This window comes from Pinus tabuliformis, chromosome 6, assembly GCF_031772625.1.
Source record: "Pinus tabuliformis cultivar Carrire ecotype Pingquan chromosome 6, CPIR1, whole genome shotgun sequence".
NCBI classification, from domain to species: domain Eukaryota; kingdom Viridiplantae; phylum Streptophyta; class Pinopsida; order Pinales; family Pinaceae; genus Pinus; species Pinus tabuliformis.
The window spans coordinates 615,291,238-615,313,448 of NC_142292.1; the positions used below are offsets into that span (position 1 = coordinate 615,291,238).

The 22,211-nt window shown below is 37.4% G+C and overlaps 1 pseudogene; it reads right to left on the reverse strand.

Annotated features, from left to right (window-relative positions):
- The window catches only part of LOC149260092 (26S proteasome non-ATPase regulatory subunit 2 homolog A pseudogene), a 120,594-nt pseudogene that overhangs the window by 23,500 nt on the left and 74,883 nt on the right, over positions 1 to 22,211 (reverse strand).

Sequence of the window (22,211 nt, forward strand, 5' to 3'; positions counted from 1 at the left end):
TTCTTTAGAGCAAGCCCCATTAAAGAACATATCCCAAACCTGTGGGCCTTCTTCCTCAGTGATTTGGCAAATTGGTTTTCTAAGCTACGTGGAGGCCAACTGGGATTCTTCAATATGAAGAATACATGCTCCAAAATCAGTGTCAACAACATAGATGGGATGATTAGTAGTGTTCTTCTCATTGCTAATGATATAAGCCAACTGTGCCTCTCTGTATAATCTCTTGCTCTCACCTCTGAAAACTGGGACAGTAGCATAGGACAGATCATTTTGTAATGATCCACCTAATCTCTTGATCCAACCTTTGTAAAGTAACATGCCAAACTTGGGAGGTACATTTGCTACCACAATATCCATCATCATGTTTTTCATAGGCAGCCGAGACAAAGTGATGGCTAGGTCCTTGATTAATACTAAACACTTCACTTTACTAGAGTCAAAAGAGAACAGGTCATGATAAGGCTAGGTGATGTCAAGACCCAACTCATCCATGACAGCCTTGGGCATTATATTATGGCTGGCTCTAGTGTCCAAAAGGCAGTTGTGAAGGATTTTTTCATGAATAGTCAGAGAGACATAGAATGATGGGAAGTTGTCTTCACACTTTTCAATCATTGGGCTGAGAATAACAGTTGGCTTGTCATCTTGCCGATTTACATGGTCAGTTGAGGCTTGGATGAATTTAGGCTCAAGGGCCTTGAGGATGGATCTTTTGAAGGACTCATTCTTCACTAGTTCAATCAGAGGCATAGGTATTCTTAGCTTCTGAATTTTTGATTGAAAACTGAAAGGAAAAGGAGACTTTTCAAGGCCTCTTACCTCATGAGTTGGAGCTTTGAGGATGATGGGATCAATTGCCGGGCATTTTTGCTTATTAGCTTGCTGTATTGCAGGGACAACAACTCTTTTAACAAGAGTTTCCTTTGGGCTTACAACAAAAGGAGAACCTAAAGAATAAGGAGCTTTATGAATCTCTGAGAGTTTTTCTTCACTACTAGTATTAGATGCTATACTCTCAACATGTATTTGTTCTATTACAAGCCTTTCTTGAAGAGATATACAATATTGTTTAGGTTTACCTGAACCTGATGCTTCTTTCTGCAATACCTTTCTCTATTTGATGATTTTTTTAGGGTCGGGTACTGGGTCAGCTTGTAGCTTCTGAGGATTTCTCTGAGTATGCCTCACAAACTAAGCCAAAACTATGATGTGGAGTCTCCAAGAGGTTCGGCCTCCAGTAGGGTTGCTAGATAGATGATTACAACAAAGAAAGTGCCTAGAATTTGTCTATCATCAAAGCTGGATATATGTCGTTCCCTAGGGAAGCTGAGGTTCAATTTCCTCTCCTCGGCAACGATGCCAATTATGTTATCATTCCAGGAAACTCTCTTAGGTTGCAGCTCGGAGATGCCTGGTAACATATAATCTTCAATATTGTTCTCATAACTATTGGAATAAATGACGGTTTAGATCAAGTCAAATAACCATTTCAACTCTATTCTCACTCAAGACATGCATGAACACTCTCACCAATACAAGGCTTTAGATCACTAATGCTCAATAATTTATAGATTCAATGAATAGATGGAGAATACTGACTGTACCGACAGATGCATATATGACCACATAGGAATGGCTAGCTATAGGTAGTAAAAGAAGCTTGCAAATCTAATTTATCAAAGCAGAGATAAGATGACAATTATCTGGCCTTAGACACAAAAGAAAACCTGAACAAACTATTCAAGTGCAAGCATAGAACATCAAAGAGAATGGACATTGACCATATAATAGCAAAAGAATCTTATATTGCTAGAATGAAGATGCGAATCTTGAAGGAATAGAGGAGGAACAATCTTTAGAAGTTGAACCCCTATTACATCTTAATTTCAGCTATTTATAGCCTGTGTACAATGCTCTTGAGCTCTAAGAGGCTCAAAGGTCTCAATCCATCTCTCTGTCTCTTCAACTGATTGATTCCCTCAATAGGCAAGCATGGCTTGGAGGTTTTCTCCTTCTGACAGAGGCATAACCTCTTTTAGATATTTTGGGTAGTTTTTTGCACTGTCTGGGAGTTCTCTCATGCCAGAGATGCCCCACAATCATTTTGTTTGTTCTGGCCATGTTGTGTTGTGGTTCCATGATCATTTCTGGTTGATTTGGTTGAGATGTGATGTTGATGCCCATGATGTTTTTGTTTTGGGCGAGCTGCGTGTTGTGGCCTTTCTTTTTCCCTTTCCTACCCCTGTTTCTTAGAAATATATCTCTTGGTCTCTATTATATGGTGGAATGGGTCTTCAGGCCCTTATAACCCCTTTAAATGGCCCCTTTATGTTAATACGTGACTGTTTTTTGTTTTAAACAGAAAAAGCAGCAATACTGAGACGTCCTGCCCCTCTGTGTCCTTTTTTGACTTCAAAAATCCTTAGATATGGCTTATTCTCCTCTTGGGTCCACCCTTGCAGTGATAACACATCTCCATCGTTCATCTGGGAGTCCTAGATCCAACGGTGATGATCCATTTCGAGCGCCTCTTTTATACTGGAGTTAATTGCCCGATGAGGGCGGTTTTCTCTCTCCTCGTCCTGGACACATGGAAACCGCTTAAGGACCTTTAGGTACTCGACCATAAGGGAGAGGAGACAACCCTTTAGGGAGCTCGACTGATAAGGACCTTTAGGTGCTCCACCATTAGGGAGAGGAGAGGAGAGGTCCGGCCAACCTTGAGCCTTCGGCCAACCTTGAGCCATCGGCCAGCCTTGATGGTGGGCCCCATCCTTGACCCTTGATCCCTTGATCCTTGAGCCTTGAGCCTTGAGCCTTGAACCATCGGCCTACCTTCGGCCAACCTCCATCACCTTATCAACTATTAGCGTATGATCCTCAAATGGCATCGGGCGGAGTTTAGCCTAAACCACTTATCACCTTTGGCTCCCCTGAAATCCTGCTGGTTTTGCCATTTTCCCTTTATATTGGAAATATGTCGAAACATTGGAAACTATGAAAAAATGGCCCTGGCGAACTTGAAATGTTTATATATTTCATTCCCGAACCCTTTTGGGTCTGGGCCTCATCGCATTGATGTCGCTTTATGTCTCCCCTTTGTATTTCATTAAATAATGAAAATACATAAAAAAATTCATGAAAACCGGCCTTTGGTGGACTTCAAAATATATATATTTTTCTTCTCGAACCCTTTCGGCTCTGGGCTCCATCGTAATCAACGCTGCCCTATTTCTCGTTGTATTTCGTTATATAATGAAATACATAAAAATGCATTAAAAATGGATTTGGTGTGGACCTGGAATCTTATGAAAAATCATTTATAATGCAGTCGAGTCCGGCAAATCGGGTGGCACATATGCCTGTGCATAGGCCCCGCCCCATGGTATAGTGCCGATGTGATATAGCGATGCGATTTGATCACAATCGCAAATCACTCAATGCTCGGGCTTTTATATAACATGGCATATGCTCCCCGCTGATAGCGATATCACCAATATCAGTGATCGGCATATTGCTCGGCCCGATCTCATCGCGACTCTACTCCGACTACCTCCGATGGCCACTGCCGATGCGATTAGCCGCTTAGATCTGGGCTGTTGATCGGCCAAATCTAATGATTGCTATTCATTCCTCTGTTCAAGCTTGCGGTTGTGGGTTTTTCATGGTTTCCAAGCATCTTTGCCTCATGATAGTGTATTTTTGCCCTTCCAAGGGCTCTCCTCTTGCGCTGATTTTGATCATTGTATGATCTTTGAGCAAATATTGAATATTTCAAGAGCATTTTTAGATCCACTGGCATGATTTTAAGCAAATTTGGAGACTTTAAGAGCCTATATGGATCCATTTGGGCCTTTTTCCAGCAAGGCTAACAGAGCCAAGCAACCTAAACTTTAAACTTTCCCTTTTCCCTTTTACGGACATCGTTAAAGACAAAACTAATAAGATATCTACCAAGTAATTCTTTAGATCTGAATTTTCCATTGTTTCATAATATGCTTGTAATGCACCATATTGAGGTCGAATAAATTTTAGAGGTTTAGGTATTGATGTCATAGATCTCATTGCGGTTCAAATTTCTTGCCTCCTACTCTCCAGAGCCAACTTCTGCACCCCTAGATCTACATCTTGAACTCTTGCATCATACAACTCTAACTGTTGTTTCAAAGCCAAATCTTATTCTTTTTCTTCTTCCATATTTTCCTTTTCATCATCATCAATGTCATCTTCCTCATTGTTATGATATTGTTCATCTTCTTGTTTCTCAAGATAGTCCTCATCCACATGATCTTGATCTGTATCATCATCTTGATCTACATAATCTTCATCAACATCATTTTCATATTCATCATTACATATTACATATTCATTCTCATTATCATCATTCTGATCAAAATATTCTTCTCCTGCTTCACCTTGTTTCGTTTCTTCGCTGTCACTATCATCTTCCTTATTATGGATTCTTGCATAACTTTTCTTAAAACATGCTGTAAATTATGCATATGATTTTTCTAAATGTTGGAATGATTATCGAAATTTACTAAACTGCTCAAAACATTCAGGACGTAAATGTACTAACCTATTGTGTGGCGAGCAACGTTCAAAGACTCGCATGATTATATTGTGCGGCATGGCTCTGATGCCATTGAAACAACAAAGTCTGTAGCTTGTTGGCTTGAATGTAAAAATACACGAGAGGTATTTGTAATAATAATTTATTATATATATAAATGTACAAGTGATGTTGAATGTTACAATGAGGACCTGCATATATACTAGGCATGCCCTTTCTCGATTGGGTATGTCTTTGTAGACATGAATTTTCACTTAACTTAATGACTATTTAACATACTCAATATTTGATTATTTTCATTATTTATATTCACTTTATTTTATGTAATGTACATTCATAACAATGAACCTCTGTTATGGAGAAAGGCTGGTTGGGAGTGGGAGCGAAAGCGGGAAACATGAGTATAAGCAGGAAGTGGGAGTGGAAGCAGGAACGAGGAATGACATTTTGAAAATCTCCCAGGTTGGGAGCAATTTTGGGAGTGAATTTTATATAATATATATTTCTATATATTTTGATGCATATATGTCAACAAAAGCATGTAGAATGATGAATTTGTGATAAAAAACATAAAAGCATGGATTAAACCATATAACATTATTCATCTAGTAGTTATAATCTTCATCAACCATAGGTCCACAAATTACAAGTTCTCATTTATATAGCATGTAAGGGTGCACATAACCAAAATAACATCGAGTGCAATCCATCTATGAACCAAAAATACATCAACAAATAGGCTTTGGATGGCCTCTAACATCCAAAAAAATCATGCTACAAAAAATACCTACATATCATCAAAATCATTGCTTGTCTTGGGATATTTGTCATTAATATCACCCTTTAAGCATTAACATAAGATAGAAAAAATGTAGCATGTAAAGTCAATATTTTGTTTGAGTGACAGGTGCATTTTTAGTAGGGTCATGATAGAGGAGTTTGAAAACCAATGTCAGTAATATCAAGGTACATAGAGGGCTTGGTTCTCTTGATTAAATATGAGTTCCATACCCTAGTACATGACAAAATCCAATGGAAACATTACAATCCGCCCAATCCTGAAATCCTAAAAAGATAATAAGTTTGTTGGATTTTGAATGAGATCTAAACTTCTATTTTCTCGATATGAAATCTAATGAGGTCGGAACCAATCTCAAACATCGAGTCATTTCATGGTACTGTTAAAAATTTAAGTAAAATGATGAAAATGAAAGATAAAGGAGAATGTCACTTTTACTTAAAGAATTTAAAATTACCATGAATTTCATGTCAATACTAGGGCCATACGTTTGAATATTAGGATACTATGGACCTAATATTACCATAATTTTTTCATTCTCCCTACCACTCTCAATACTCCCACAATACTCATGAAAATCTATTTCTCTAGCCCACTTGTTTTTACCTCCACATGGCCAATGTATTGTATAAACATTACCTTATAATACACACATTGTTATACAACATATAAAATCCCTTTACCCCCTATTATATGCTCAATATATTTTCATTTTTTCCTCATTTTTATACCTAATATAAATGCATGTGATATGGTATTGCTTTATATGTGATAAAGTAATTTAAAGAGTTTTCATATTAATGTTATAAATACAAATTAGAAAAATATATAATTAAAAATATTTCAATATATTTTATTTAAAATATTACTTTATTTAATTTAGATTTTTTTTTAATATTCATCATAAAAATCCAAATTATATATATAATTTTTATATAGAATTGTAATAAAGTAGGTTTGAAAATAGGAATGACTTATTTATTAATTAGATTATAGTTTTGAATCAATAGTCTTTATATAAAAATTAAAATATACTTATTGCTAATTAGTTTATTTCCTATAAGTATATACTTATGGCTAATTATTTTATTTCCTAAGTATATATTTATTACTAATTATTTTATTTCTTATAAATCATTTTTAATAATTATAATATTACATAAATATATTTATATATTAATTAAAATTAAAATTATATATTTCCCTATTTTGACATTTTTATCTTTGTACACATGACTTATTAATATTAATATAATATTTTACTTTTTATAAATCATTTTTAATAATAAAAGATTATCAATCAAAATTCTTTTATTATATATCAAGAAAAACAAAAAACAAAATGATTTCCAATGGCTCTCTCAGTTTCACTCCGTCTGGATTTGTTAGTTAAGAGAGTTGGAATATAGTGCATAAGACTTTTTGAGTGAACTTTTATTTCTGAAGGACTAGACAATCATACATGCCAAAAGAGAGACAAAATAAGTAGAAATCCTATGGATGACATATCAAGGTCGCGGATGAGGAGGACACATGGGTGGAGCTACCATTGGGCCATGCTGCTTATGCATATGGAAATCGATGTGTTCCATTCTGGTGTCAAGTTCATGCAGGAGATCACTAGTCTGTCATTGGATCATGTACATATTGGTTAGTTGCTCTATAATCTTTGTCTCGATATATTGAATATCATTCATATAGGCCTCTAACTCATTCTGGTTCTCATATCTGTGCTCTCTGAGAATATCCAGGTTGGCATAGATACCCCTAAATTGTTCAGCTAATGACACCAAAGTGACTGGTAGAACCACATGACCCAGAGAGCGGCCCAGGTCTTAGGTAACTTCACCCTCTCTATCCATGCTCGTTGAGCCTTCTTTGGTGGACAAACTTTCTTTTCCGGCTCTTGTCGCAACCTTCCCTTATTGGTTGTCACCTCTACGGGGTCATCCTTATTTCCGAGGAAACCTTGCATACAAAACAATAACCTAGACTTGGACCACTACTCGATCAATAACACACTCAAAGTCTCCCACCTGAATCCTAAAGTTTTGAACCAAAGGGACCTAGAACAAACACCACTAAACCAACCCAGATGAAAGTGAAACAAACTCGAATACTCAAGGAACCCCGCAATGACCAAGGGTGGCAGAATTATTGGCCAAGATCATATGGTGCTTCCAATCGACATGAAGACATATTGGATTTAATACAATTCCCCACCCCAGCTAGTGCTGCCAGATAGACACCACTCTACAACAATATTAACGACTAATAGACTTTTCATAGTTAAAATGATAGCATGCACAATTTAACAGCTCGGGAGAGAGGCTAGACCGAACGCAACCCTAGATAGTATGTAACAGGATGGGAATGGACCTAAGGGAATAAAAGGCTTTACTACACCGAAGTAGTAGGTGACGATGGGACAAAAAAATAACCTGGGGGGAATTGAAAGAAACTTTTCGACACTAGAACACCACAAGTCAAACCATAATATGTAAGCCCAATACTAGAGCACAAAACCCCCCAAAAGACTAGATTCTTATCACTACAAACACTATATATATATATATATATATATATATATATTTAACTTTTTTTAATGAGTGATTAATATTAACATAATATTTTAAATTATACTAAAAAAATATAATATTTGATTTTTTTTAATATATTAAATTATATTCAATATATCATATTACATTTTTTAATAGTATATTATATGTTATATCATAATACAACATATAATACATTATATTATATTTTCAATATAAATATTATATATTTTGTAATATAATAATTTTTTTTTTAACAAGATTGGATATTGTGTTTTATATTCCAAAAGAAAAAAGGAGCAAGCTCCCATTACAAATGTTTTTTCTGGAGTATAGCATGCTAATGAAGGAAGAAGAGGGAGCACAGTTTTGGGTTCCCTAAGCCTTACATCCAAAATTACTAGGATTTCCAACTACATTCTTCTTACAGAACCTAACAAAATGATTGAGAAAATATTTACATTTACAATATATATGAAAGCTTTGAAAACAATGACAAAATGTTGAAGGAGAGTCTGATTAGAGGTATTTTAAAACTGGTTGACTGAAGATTCCTGCTGAGATCAGATTTTATTGCCCTGATAGTTGGAGTTCTCACCGGTTTGATTGATGAACTTAAATAGGAACACAACAACTTACAAATATAATTATAAACACAGAGATGCAACAGAAAAATAATTCCTTGCATTAATAGAAAAATATTGAACTATGCTTACAAATAGAATGGGAATAAGATAGCTTGAGCGATGGTAGCTTATCTCTAAGAAGAGATGTGGAGCTACATGCCTCTAAACTAGGTTATAATGAGGCTCAAGGGCCTTTTTATTATTGAAAAATAAGATAAACCCCTAAACAACCAAAACCCTAACCCAAGGAGATGTAACACCAAGAGTTTATGGGCCCCATTGGGGTTAGTTGGGTAGCCAACTTCCTGGGATCGTAACTTGGTTATATTATCTTTGTTTGAGGCATATGATACCTTGTTGGAAAGATATTTCCAAGAACTACAAATGCTGATGCATTTGCTATAGAAACAACAAAATGCTAGAATATTGCCAAAAAAAACATCGTTTAGGGCCTCAAAATAGCTCCAGAAGTTCAGGACCCTAGAAATTGCAAAAAATAGTAAATTGTGTTACAATTAAAGAAACCGATGAAACTGACTGGGGGTTCTAGGTGGAATAGGTGGGTGGAAATCAATATCCACCTAGATCATTCCCACCCCCCTAGGAAGCAATGATCCCCATTGTGTGCAGAGCCTCCATGAGGTTAGGAAATTTCTGTTGAACCTAGTCCCTCGTGAACCACTTGCCCTGGTGAAGGAGTTGGCCTGCTTTGACAACTCGATATAGATGTATCCTCTATTGTCGAGTGTTCTTGATATGTGTGTCCATAATTTTATTAGTTGTTCCTATTCCATGTAGTGTGGCTCTATTGGTGTGAGTTGTTCTGCAATGTCAGATGTGTCCAACAATGGTGGAAAGTAAGGCCGAATGCAATCTACATTGAATACTGGGTGCAGACCAAGGAACGGTGGGATGTTGAGCTTGAAGGCAATGTCACCAACAACCTTAGTGATGGTGTATGGACCATATCAGAGTGGGAAAAGCTTGCATTGGGGTCCAGCAAGGCACTCCTTCTGCAAAATTTGAAGCCAAACTTTGTCACCCACCTGGAACTTGGGCGGCACTCAATGCTGATCGTGGACCTATTAGCATATGTATTAAATGCACTCAATGGAGTTGTTAGCCCTTTCAGCTTCAGATTGCACATGAGCCGAATCTACTTGAGTGAATGAAAATGGTATGGCCACATCAATGGGGTACAATGGCTAAAATTACAACCCTAACTGAAAGGCGGTGTGGTATGTTTAGCTGTGGAGAGCTCTGTTGTAGCTGTGTTGGACATAGCGGAGACTTTCATCCCATGTGCGTGGATTCTTCGTGTTGTACATGTGAAAAATGTGTACGATCATCCTGTTGACAACCTTTGTTTGACCATTAGTTTGGGGATGGAAAGCCCTAGACTTAGTAAGTTTTATATCCAACATCGACTAGAGACTTGACCAAAATGCACTTAGGAATCTTCTTTCCCGATCTAAGATAATGGACTATGGGATCCCAAAGTGTACCCACACTCGCTCAAAGAGGAGATTAGCAGTGGCCTCTGATGTGATATTCTTCTTGCAGGCCTCCATGATGGCCATCTTAAAGAATCTGTCGATGACCACGAAAATGCAATCGTTGTCGTTCATATTAGAAGGAAGGCTCAACATATAATCCATGGAAATAGATTCCCAAGGCCAACTAGGAGTAGGTAGAGGAGTATACAGGCCTTGCTTCTTGATGATTGGTTTGGCAATGGCTTAGGCAGTGCATGATCTAATGTAATTCCCAACATCCTAACAAATTTTCGGCCAATAAAAATACTTCTACAATACCACCATTGTTTTCTTTACTCCAAAATGTCCAACGACCTGACTGTAGTGCGCATCCCAAATAATCTTGGCACACTCACTTGTAGGAACACATATGTGTCCTAAGTGGCATAATAGTGCATCTTGAAGGTGAAATTTCGGAACTTGCTTCCCTTCCAAGAGTGTCTAGTATATGCTACCGAATTATAGATCGTTGATGAGCCTCGGTATTGCAATAAGAATGTTGCAACTCCCAAGGCTACCGACTTTAATTATCAACCCGAGGTTTTTACAACCTTAAGAGGTATCGAAACTATATGTGTAGCATACAATGTGTCCTTCCTTTGTTTTCATGATGTAATGGAGTGCATGTACTGAAGTCAAATTCTAAACTAATTGCAGAAAATGAAATGTTCGAAATGGAACCTTAACCTATTGCAAGAAAGAAAGTACAAGGAAAGAGACTAAAATCAAATGCTAAAACACACCATTTTCTAACTAACTGCTAAGAGGCTTTTCTTCAAAAGAATGCTAAGTTAACATGTATGCAATCCTACTATCTTAAGCATGCAGATTCAAACCATCAAACCTTCTACTGTTGTGCATGTAAATGAATAAAATAAATCTTTTTTTCTTTTTGTCTTTTTTCATGTGAGAGTGTGAAAGCTAATCCCTTTTGGTGATGTGGTAGGTGGCTTGGAGATGATGGTGAATGGTCAGAAGGCTTGGGAGACAAGTAGGGACCCTTTGCTAGCTTCCTAGAGGTTTTTTCCTCAATTCAACTTCAAAACAGGCCATTACAGGAAAACCTATAGGATCCCCTAAAAACCTACAGGATCCCCTTAAAACCTATAGGGTACAATCGAGAGCAAAAGGATCGATCTTGAAGGTGATGGAAATCTTAGGGAAGGTGGTTGGTGGATGGAATGAGGCAAGGGAGTGCCTAAGACCACTTCAGAACTCAAAACCAAAGTTGGGAGATGGCTGGATTTGCTCAAAAATCTTGGAGAAGTTTCTTTGTGAAATGATGCAATTGGTAAGGGTTTAGTGAAAGAAAGTGAGGACCATGGGTGGATGAAGTTGGGCTGAGGTTGCTGACTACGAAATCTCTCTGTACTCCTGAAACACCTGCACTATATCAAACATTGACATTTACCCAAAAATCATACAAATAAGAATAATTTCAATTATCTAAAGGAAAGAAAATTTCATGAGCTTGTTGTCTACTTCATGCACGAAGAAAACTTTGTGGAATGATATAAAACATTGATGAGATCTAATGTAAGATTGAAGATAGAAAAATGGAAATCAAATCCTACCCTTGAAAACTAGCAAAATGCTGACCTAAGTGTGGAGAAAGAGTGTTAAAATGGTCTTGATGGCATGGAGGTCAAGTAGAGGCCTAATCCCAACTTCAATGATGATTTTCTTAAATTCGGTCTCAAAACAGGATTTCCTACAGGATGTACATATTTATTATAATTCATCGAATGACCAAGGAAATCAAATCCAACTTGGATGGGACAAATTTTTTTATTAACTAGGATGTCTTAGTTCCTCATTCCAAGTGGAATAATTCAAAAAGGCCTCTGTTAACCCATGCTAAAAATAGAAAAACATTAATAGTCAAAAACCTAGAAATTAGAGTACTAGTGAGCTAGTAAATCTAAAAAATGCCTAACCTAATCAAGTGAAAATGCAGTGGGGTAATTTTTGTTATCAACTAGAACTTTTTTTTTATATAATTCATGCGGAATCAACTCAATTGAATCTCATTATCATCCTCTAAAAAATAGCATAAATATACTGTTCTTTGCCACATAGGAGTTCCAGAAATATAAATTTGGGAATAAGAAGACTAATCCAAGTAGTTCAACGATTACTATGAACTTCCAAAGTTTTTCCAAAGATGAAATAATGCTTGTGATCCTGCAAAAGAACTTTCATTAACCATTTAACTAAATCCTACAACAAGAAATCATTAATACTAAATGTATAAGTAGAAAGAAATCAAAACTAGAGATGCATGTGAATAAGAAGTGAAAAGAAGGAAAGAAAATGATATAAAACAGCTCTAAGGCTTCAGGCTTGGTGAAGCCCAAGGAAACTCAGAGACTTATGGAGGAGAACAATATTTAGAAGCTGAACATGGCAACAATCTTCATTATTCCATCAATACGATTACATCCCTGCAAGAAAATACAATGGAGCTGCAAAAATACGAGTTCTCTCCACAAGAACACTAATGAAAATCTCTGTCTAGAGGAAAATTCAACTTGGTACTTATACAAAATGATTATGAATCATTCTCCATGAATGGAGGAAGCTTTCCCCACCAAAATCCCTTGATTAGTGGATCTGGTCCCTTGATTAGTGGAACACATTCCTAGATTTTCTCAATCATTGGAGTTCTACAATCTGTGCCATGATTCCATAATATCTTGTTAATTTATTATTTATTACTGATCCTCATGTAGTAGGGAACAAGTCCCTAAATTATCTCCTCCTCCAAATCTTCATAATCTACTCAATATTCTCATAATATTCCACAAAAATAAATAATATTAGGCACAAATATCCAATTATTCATAAACCTTCCTAATGAATATATTAAAGTTAAAAATAAATTATCTAAGGTAGAAAGAGAGGTCTATGTGCTAAAGGATGGTCATAGGCCTTAATTTATGTTTTAATTTAGAGGCATGGGCCTTAATTGATGTTTAATTTAGAGGCCCATCATACCCCTCTTCTAAAAGTGTCGGTCATCCTCCAAGCAACTTAGTGACCTCATTGTGCCTCATGCATGGCCCTGGTGGCCTCTCTCTTGTGCATTAAGAATCTTTGCTGTAAGTTCTGCAAGGAAAAGCCCAAAAACATATTTGTGCAAAGAAAAATCACTGTTTCTTGAGACCATCAACTTTCTTTCTTTCCCTTATCCAAGATGGGTTCTTGAATATTTTTCAGTTTAGCAAGGTATTCCATATCTTTATCAACCTTATGTTACCTTATTCCACTATTTGGACACCTATAAAATCTTCAAATTGCCTTTAGATGAGAACTAGGACATCATGTAGTATTTCCTGTCAAAACTAAAGGAAACCTACAGGAAACCCTGTTAAAAATACAGGATACCAGTTTTGAACATAAATGATAGTCTGAGGTTAGGGCAGGCCCTCAACTTGACTCCCATGCCTTTTTCCCATTTTTAGGCCTTGGACAAAAGGTAAAAAGAGATTGGAGTCCTCTTGGAAAACATCTTTTCATCATTGTAGTTTGAGTTTTGTTTTGATGGTGAGTGCCTCATTTCCTTTTGTTGCCTTCTTCTTCTCTCTTGTGGCTTATATGGATACCTAATGGCCTTGGAGTTCTTTGTTTTTATTAAGTCTCTCTTAAGCTCTGCCATCATTGTTCATTTCTTCCTTGTTGTAGCAAGATTTTTCCTTCCTGTAGTAGTCATTCCTCATCTTTGAGGGTCTTCTAACTGTATGGGAGTAATGAGAAATGATGAAGAGGGATTGGATGATGATGCTAGGGCTTAAAGGGAGTAGTGTAGGTTTGTGAAAATGGATAGGATGCTCTACTTTTTTCAAGAATGAAATGGGATGGATGAATGATGAATAGATAGTGAATATGAAGTGGACAGAGGGCTTGGAGTGCTATGGTGAGTTGGCCTTTGCAAAAATTTCTTCTTTTAACTATTGTCCTCATTCCTTGAAATCATCACCCTTCATAATTTGACTTTTCAACATTGCATGAGTGAAGGAGTGCGCTGCAATTAACTAGTGGAAGGCGATTGAGACTGTTGACCCATCCTTAGCTTATAAAACCTCATCCATCATGCATTGACAACAAATTTCTAACTATATGCTCAAGAGAAGAGGTCAAGAATATTGCATACCTGTATCTACCTGATGGTTGTTGGAGAGACCTGCATGCTGCTGCTGAGTTAATGTTAATGTGTAGGTGTTGGATGGTGATGTTGATGATCCTGATGCTGCTGCTAAGCTCTAGAGGAGATTCTTTGACCTCTGGATCGCCATGCTAAAGCTGACTGCAAATCTCTGGTTACTTCATCATCATATCCCCTCAATTTTTCAAAGAAACCCATCCAATTGTGCCTTGTGAATATCTCTAGTATAGGAGGGTACTGATGAATCCTGACTGTGTTGATGAGTTCCCCTTGTCATTTTTCTCTGATGCATGGAGGTTTGTATAGGTCTGATACCAAATTTAGAAATTCTGTGTATACAATTCCCTTATGTTGCAATCACTTTCAACAGACTAGAAGGGTTTCTTATGTTCCTTTCACTTGGAAAAATGTGGGGAATTGTAGAGCCTACCTCCTTAACACTGCTTAATGAAGCCAACTTCTATTTTTCCCTTTTAAACTGCTCACTGCCAATCTTGTAGGTGTTGTTATGTATCCTGTAGGATCTCAGGGAATCCTGTAGGTTTTTAAGACAACGAATTGTTTTGTCCATATCTCCTAAACGGTAGAACATTGGATTGGCCTAAAACTTTCTGAGCATGTTGTCATCACCATTATGCACGTCCCTATCAAAAAAATTTGGTCAATGGATGCAAGAAGCTCGAGAAAAATTAAAAATGGCTGAAGGTGATGGAGGTCGATTTCTTGGAATCCATGCGTTGGAATTTGATGAAATTTCTTGGGAATGTAACATCATCCATATACATCTCCGCATGAAACAAATTTTTAAATGGATGCACAGATATCGAGAAAATGCAAACATGGATGTAGGTGATAGAGGCTAATTTCTCGAAAAATGTGCACTAGAAATTTCTTAAATTTCTTGAGCATGTTACCATCATCCATATGCATCTCCCCCTGAAACAACTTGGCAAATGGATGCATGGTTTCCAAGTTATAGCAAAAACAAATTCTTGGTCTATGTATTTTTGTACCATATAGTAAAACAAACCATCCTATAGTTTTTGAGGACAACAAGAAAATTGAATGGTAGAAGCTTGAGAATGATGGGTGGATGGTGGAAATAGATGAGGGTGATGGATTGGTATGGCCTTGTCCTTGTTGGAGCATTTGAGCAAAGGAGGAGAAAGTCAAAATTTGACTTCTTTTGACTAGGTTTGACCAATTTTCCTTTTGGTACCATCTTGTTCTTGTTGCTTGCAGATGTTGAAGAGTACATGCATTCATCAAAGAGATGCATGGAGCAAAGATTTTTTTATTTTTTCCTCTTTTTTTTCTACTTGGCCTACTAGCCACCTCAAGGAGGTTTTCAACTAGTAGGTTTGCCTAGGCGCCTCACATGAGGTTTTCACTTAGGATATTTTATTTTTTTATCTTTTTTTCTTTTTTCCCAACCCACTGACCACCTCATGGAGGTTTTCATTCAATGAGCCATATGAGGTGCCTCAAATATTTATGATATATATATATATATATCTATTTTCTCTTATTTTTCAATTTTTCAATTTTTTAATTTTTTTTCTATCCTACTCTACTTGAAAAACAAAATCATTTTCAAGTATAAGAATACTTCCAATGGAGCCAGGTGCAAATCAAGATGATAGACAAACTAATGTGTAGGTTTGCAATATATGATTTGACATGTACTTGGATCTTAGAGACCAAATGATTTGAATTTGAAAGGATCAAGCATAGTTGAACAAGAGAGTGATGTTGCAACTTAGTGACTATCTGGAACCAAACCTCAATATAACTTTCATGCGCTTGGTTTGATTGCTTATCTGGATTATTCGTCATGTATTCTTCTACCATGACCTTCAAATCTTCCTCTTTTTATTGATTTTTCTCTTGAATACATGGATGATTTGATGGTAACCATGAGGGAACTCTCTCGATCTCTGATTTTGATGTCTGCTCTTCATCAATTGCAGCCCATGGTTATGTGGTCTTCTCATTTGAATCTTCTTCTTCTGAATGTTGTCCTTCAATGATATCAAGATAATCTCTTTTTTTCAATACCCTTCCTGAGCTATGGTGAATACCATTGACCTCAAGAGGAGATGTTTGGAAGTGTTGTACCTCAGCATTGTAAGTGGGCTGAGCTACTTCAATGTGTGGGTTTGGAAATCGTGGTACAGGTAGTTGAGTGGGAGTGGATATTTGACATGGATGTGGTTGTGTGGTGGAGGTGAATGGTAAGGAGAACATGGAGTTTGGTATTGAGGATATTGAGGAAAATACTAAGGATATTGTGGATGGCTCCCATAAGTTCCTTGCAACCCTTGTTGCCAAGATTGGTTTTGGGGTTGAGATGGCCAATGTTGCCAAGGAAAGGGTGTGTTCCAATTACTTTGAGGTGGATATGCATAACTTTTAAATTTTGAATTAGGGTCTTGCATCGTACTAGGTTGAATAGGCTGCCATGGTCCTCTTGGAGTTACATAACATAGCTGCATTGGTGATTGACTTTCTCCATTTTCCTCTTGGTAAACTTCCTTCAACCTTGGTAATGATGGACAATGTTTAACATCATGTGATTCTACAACAAAAATATCAAAATTTTCTTTTCCTTCAACTTGCATTATTAACATTTCTACTTGTTTTGTTAGATTGCTAAGAATTTTTATTTTAAAATCATGAAAAAAATTTCCAAGTATAGCTTGACTTTCCGATCTTGATGCTGATTTACCTATTCTTGCTTTTCCTCTTGATTTGTCTACATGTTTCACAAATTTACTCAAAGGATAATTGATATACATCACCTCTACTCATGAGATTAAGGAGATCAATCCATTCATCCCTAATTGCTCTAAGTAAGAGGGTCTTTAGTGTGTCGGATCCTAAATGATGTAGTTTTTCCCTCTTAACATTATACATGAACCTCTCTATTAGATATTCTAGACTCTCATCTTCTTTTTGATTCATTCTAAAGATTTCTTCTTTAAGATCATGGTCTTATATTTTTCATATCATTCCATGATCTTATTGAATTAGTTCCTAAACTCATGAACCATTTAAGAGCTCTATCGTTCAATGCTGCCGGAAACAGTCTCAATTTTCGAGTTTTTAATAGGTAACCATAAGATCTACAAACAATCTCAAATCCAAAGAGAAAGGTTTCTGGATCCTCTGACCTTAGACCATGAAATTTTGGAAGAAAAGATGGAGGGATATTCCTCATGTGCACACTATAATTAGTATCTTGAATGGGAAATACGAGAGGATCTTCTTCATTGTCATCATCTCCATCCATTTCTTCTACATTCTTTGTCATCCTCTTTTTCTACCTGCAAAAGTGAATGGTCATATGGCTCTTATTGCACCATGTGATCAAATGGGGGGTGGGTTGGTGTTGGAGAATTTTATGTTTTTGTTTTTATGATTGAATGAAAACTATAATGCAATGTAGTTTTCTACTTTTGAATAAAATATGCCTAATGAAAATATTTTTTTTTTCCAAAAAGTGAAAATAAATTAATCAACTAAGGAAGAAAAAAAAGCATACTTTGACACCTCCCCGGCAACAATGCCAAAAACTGATGAGCCTTGATTTTTCAATAAGAATGCTACAACTCCCAAGGCTACAGACTTTAATTATCAACTCAGGATTCGTACAAACTTAAGAGGTATTGACACTATATGTGCAGCATACAATGTGTCCTTCCTTTACTGTCATGATTGTTGTTGGGAAAAGTATCCAATTCGGAATGCCCCTATCCCACTCTAAGAGGTGATAGTGCCTTAGCAACAAACAGGTAAACTTATTCGAGTATTCTTCTTTATGAAATGCAAGTGAGGAAGAAGGATCTAACTAACCTGTATCTTCCGCTAGTTTGTCGATCCAAATCACTCCTCTCTTCAGTAGCTCCCAACTTCTTGCTCCTTCACCGGCCCAGCTTCACCGAATTCCTGCAAGATCACAAGAGAGAGAAACTACACAAAGATATAGATATACATTCATAAAAAGCTCAAGATCAGATTAAGCTGAACATGTAAGCATAACAAAACATCATTGGTATACAACATGTAGGAGAAACTCAAATAGTTTATTGATATGATAATAAAGTCCAAGAGGAGATACAACCAAGTGAGTTCCGATCCAGCATCTACCTCCCAGCAAAGGAATCCCTTCCTCTCCTCCAACAAAGCATAAATCACCCAATGTGCTAATCTCAATCTCAAACCAATAGCAATTCTCTGCAAAGTACAAAATTCCAGCCTTCTGAACCTTTGGGTGAGAGATCCATATATAGATGTAAGCAGAGAGGATGAGTCAGCTTATGTTTTGAGTTGTGGCTTCTCTCTGTCAGTTCTTGATTCCACTTGGAGGTTGAGGGCCTCTTACTCATCACTAGTCAAATTCATTGAGGCAAGTGTCATTGGAGAAGATTCTGGAAGCTTCCATGGTCTTTCCACCTCGTTGAATGAACTTGCCATTTGTCATTTCCTGCTCAGCGCACCCTGGTATTGCTTCTACCTGCATTGCAGTGCACCTAGCCAGTGTAATCTCTGCATTTCAGCGCAGACAGCTAGTGGAGCCTCTGAATTGATCCTGAATTGACTGTTTCTGAGTGGTTCTTGGTGGAGAACTTCTGGGAGAAGCTGTCTTTGGTTGCCCTTGTTCCTTTAGGAGTTGTAACAACATCTTTAGGGACTTTGGATCCCTTGAATTATGGACATTTCATGCTCAATGCTGTAAGGCACAAAAATGTCTATAACAGTTGCCCCCTAAAGTATGAGGCCGTTTATCGGGTGAAATGATTTATTAGGAGGATCCGAAGTTCTTCCAATGCTGGGAGGAGACCTGTAATAAGATACAATACAATACATTATTTTTCGTACTGCTTTCATGATCTAGCTGAGGCGGGCATTCCCATGCTTAGCTTTATAAATTCATTTTTGTGTACATAGAACAGACAATCGTCTGATGGTAGACTGATAATTTTGATGAAATCATCATCCTTTTGGTAGGATGATTATCTGCTACAATGATGTATATGTCAATGTCTTTATCTTTCCTGAATATATATCGCAACCCGGATGGATGAAACTAGATCCGGGGTCTTCAATCTCGTTCGATCTTCACTCTAAGTACAAGTCGATCCATGTGAGAAATGTTCTGAAGTCGAACATGGAAAGACATCGCTTGATTACCGGTCAATGAGGTAAACCGTTAACAAGCGCGAGAGGAATCACCAATAATGATAATGACCCTCAAGGTACTACAGTACAATTCACGTGGTGTGAATAAAGGACTTGGCGTCGAACACCACGCAAAATCTTTCGGTCGAAGGTCATTGATGTATACCTGTCGCTGGAAGTGAGAAACTTGCCATTGAGGCATGCAAGCTTCAAAGTACTGAAAGGGTTGTTCCTAGATCAACTTCTTAGATAATGAGCTGATGTCGACAAGAAGCGATCCGTCAAAGGAGGGCCTTAATGTATCCCACATTAGTGACACGGAACGGAGCAAATGATTTTGATGGAGGTGAAAACGATCTGATGATATATGGTTCAGGGTGGCGGTCATGAAAGGATGAAGGATAATGTATGGTAGTGGATGGACACGGTTGACTTCTCTGGATGACTTCTCTTGAACATATCGGCGACACTTGTGTGATGGATTGGTAGCATTTACCCCAAAGGTGGATGGTATGGGCGAGACCATGGTGATGTGACCTGTGAATGAAACAACCCAACCCGACTCAGGCACGGAGTGGAAGTGTCATGTTCAAGAGCGACTTGCTACCAATAAAGTTCTTTGAGTTTCTTCCCAATTTTTCCCCAGTCATTGCTGACCAGTACCTCTTTATTTTTGTCAAGCTTGAGGAGGATAACATATGCTTGTTCTATAATTTTCCCTTCTAGCAAACCCATCGCTATGTTTTAACGAGCCTAGCGATAGTGAAACTCGTTCTCGTCTAAAGACAAGTTTGTCGCTATTTAATGTTTTTAACGAGTCTAATGACAAAGATAACTCGGTCCTTTTCATTTTTAGAGAGTCTAAAAAGGTACATAAAGTTAACTCTGAAAGTCCCTTTTTCGTCATCTAATCCCTTAAGTCCGAAAAAGTATAAAACAATACAGAAGGGATGAATTTTCGATAGTTTTTACGAGCCGAAAAAAACAAGCGCTCGATCTTTTTGTGCAATAATCCCTCAGGTCCAAAAAGATTAAAATCTAGAGGAGGGATAGCACTTCCGGTCGCTTTAACGAGCTGGAAGGCCAAAACTCGGCAATCTTTTCATATTTTACGAGTCAGATGAAAAGAGCTTAAAGAAGACTCGTCTTTTGAGGAACGAGTGATGAAACGGGTTAGCAGCTGATTCCAGGTAAGAGTTGGAATTTTCCAATCACGGCAGTGTCACAAGGATGGCTAGTGAAATCACTCTTCGCAGCTGTTCCTCAAAATGGGTAAACAATGATATGGAGGTGAACGATCGGCCAATGGAAAAGTGGAGGTGACGGTGCAAACACGACCAAGGCTTTAATGGCTGATAAGGTTACATTCACGGTGGTTATTTACCGGAGAGTAGTTCATTTTTTAACGAGCTTAAACGCGGAAAAACACTGCTCAATCTTATGTTTATTTTTTAACGAGCATGAACTATGTGCTAAAACTGCTCGATCTTATGTTTATTTTTTAACGAGCATGAACTATGTGCTAAAATTGCTCGATAACATGGTCTAGTTTTGATTTTTTACCATAAATAGCTTTGCCTTTTCAAAGATAGTACTGTACCCTCAATTGCTGCATCAAACTAGTTAGAAATGAATAACATTTACTTGAAAATGAGATTAAAACACTAATATTTCACTTTGAACTACGTAAAAAGATATTAAAAGATGTTTTTACCTCTCATTTTACCATTTCATTTGAGCTTGGTTTGTTGGAGCTTTGGAGGTGCCTCTTCCCCCTTGATTTTCATCAGCTGATTTCGGGAGATTCTGTGGACGATTCTCGACGCCGTCTGGATCAGGTAGGAGCTAAACTTGAGCTCTTTCATTTCATGGTTTCCTTTCTGCATTCTGTGCTTGATTTCCTATTTTTCTGAGCCCCTGGGGTTTTAGATAGGTACACTGACTGATAACAGGCTGCAAAAACAGAGATAAAACTGAGCAAAAGGAAGCAGGGAACCACAGCTGCACAAGGCAAAGACTGATCAGCGCACTCCCAACACAGAGGTTTTGACATTCAGCGCAGGTATCCTTCACGGGACCTACGTTGAAATGCAGAACCTCTTCATAGAGTCTGCGCTGAAGCAGAAACGAGAGTTATTTCTGGGTTCTGGGTTACGGTTTGCAGTTAAATCAACAGTTTTTGGCCGGATTAAAGCTATCAATTAGGTACAATTAGGAGGATGATTTAAAGGAGGACTAAGATCTATCACAAGGGCTGTTAGAGAACTTGTGGATCAGTTTGTTCAGATCATAAAAACAGTCCCAGTGAGTGGGTTAGAGTGGCAGATCTCTACTTTGCATTTGAAAATGGAAAATGCATTTCGATTCGGCACTCCTGAGTTTATGAGAAGAACAACACCAGAAACACAAATAAACTAACAAGATACTCTCCCCAGCGGAGTCGCCAATTTGTTGTTGGGAAAAGTATCCAATTCGGAATGCCCCTATCCCACTCTAAGAGGTGATAGTGCCTTAGCAACAAACACGTAAACTTATTCGAGTATTCTTCTTTATGAAATGCAAGTGAGGAAGAAGGATCTAACTAACCTGTATCTTCCGCTAGTTTGTCGATCCAAATCACTCCTCTCTTCAGTAGCTCCCATCTTCTTGCTCCTTCAACGGCCCAGCTTCACCGAATTCCTGCAAGATCACAAGAAAGAGAAACTACACAAAGATACAGATATACATTCATAAAAAGCTCAAGATCAGATTAAGCTGAACATGTAAGCATAACA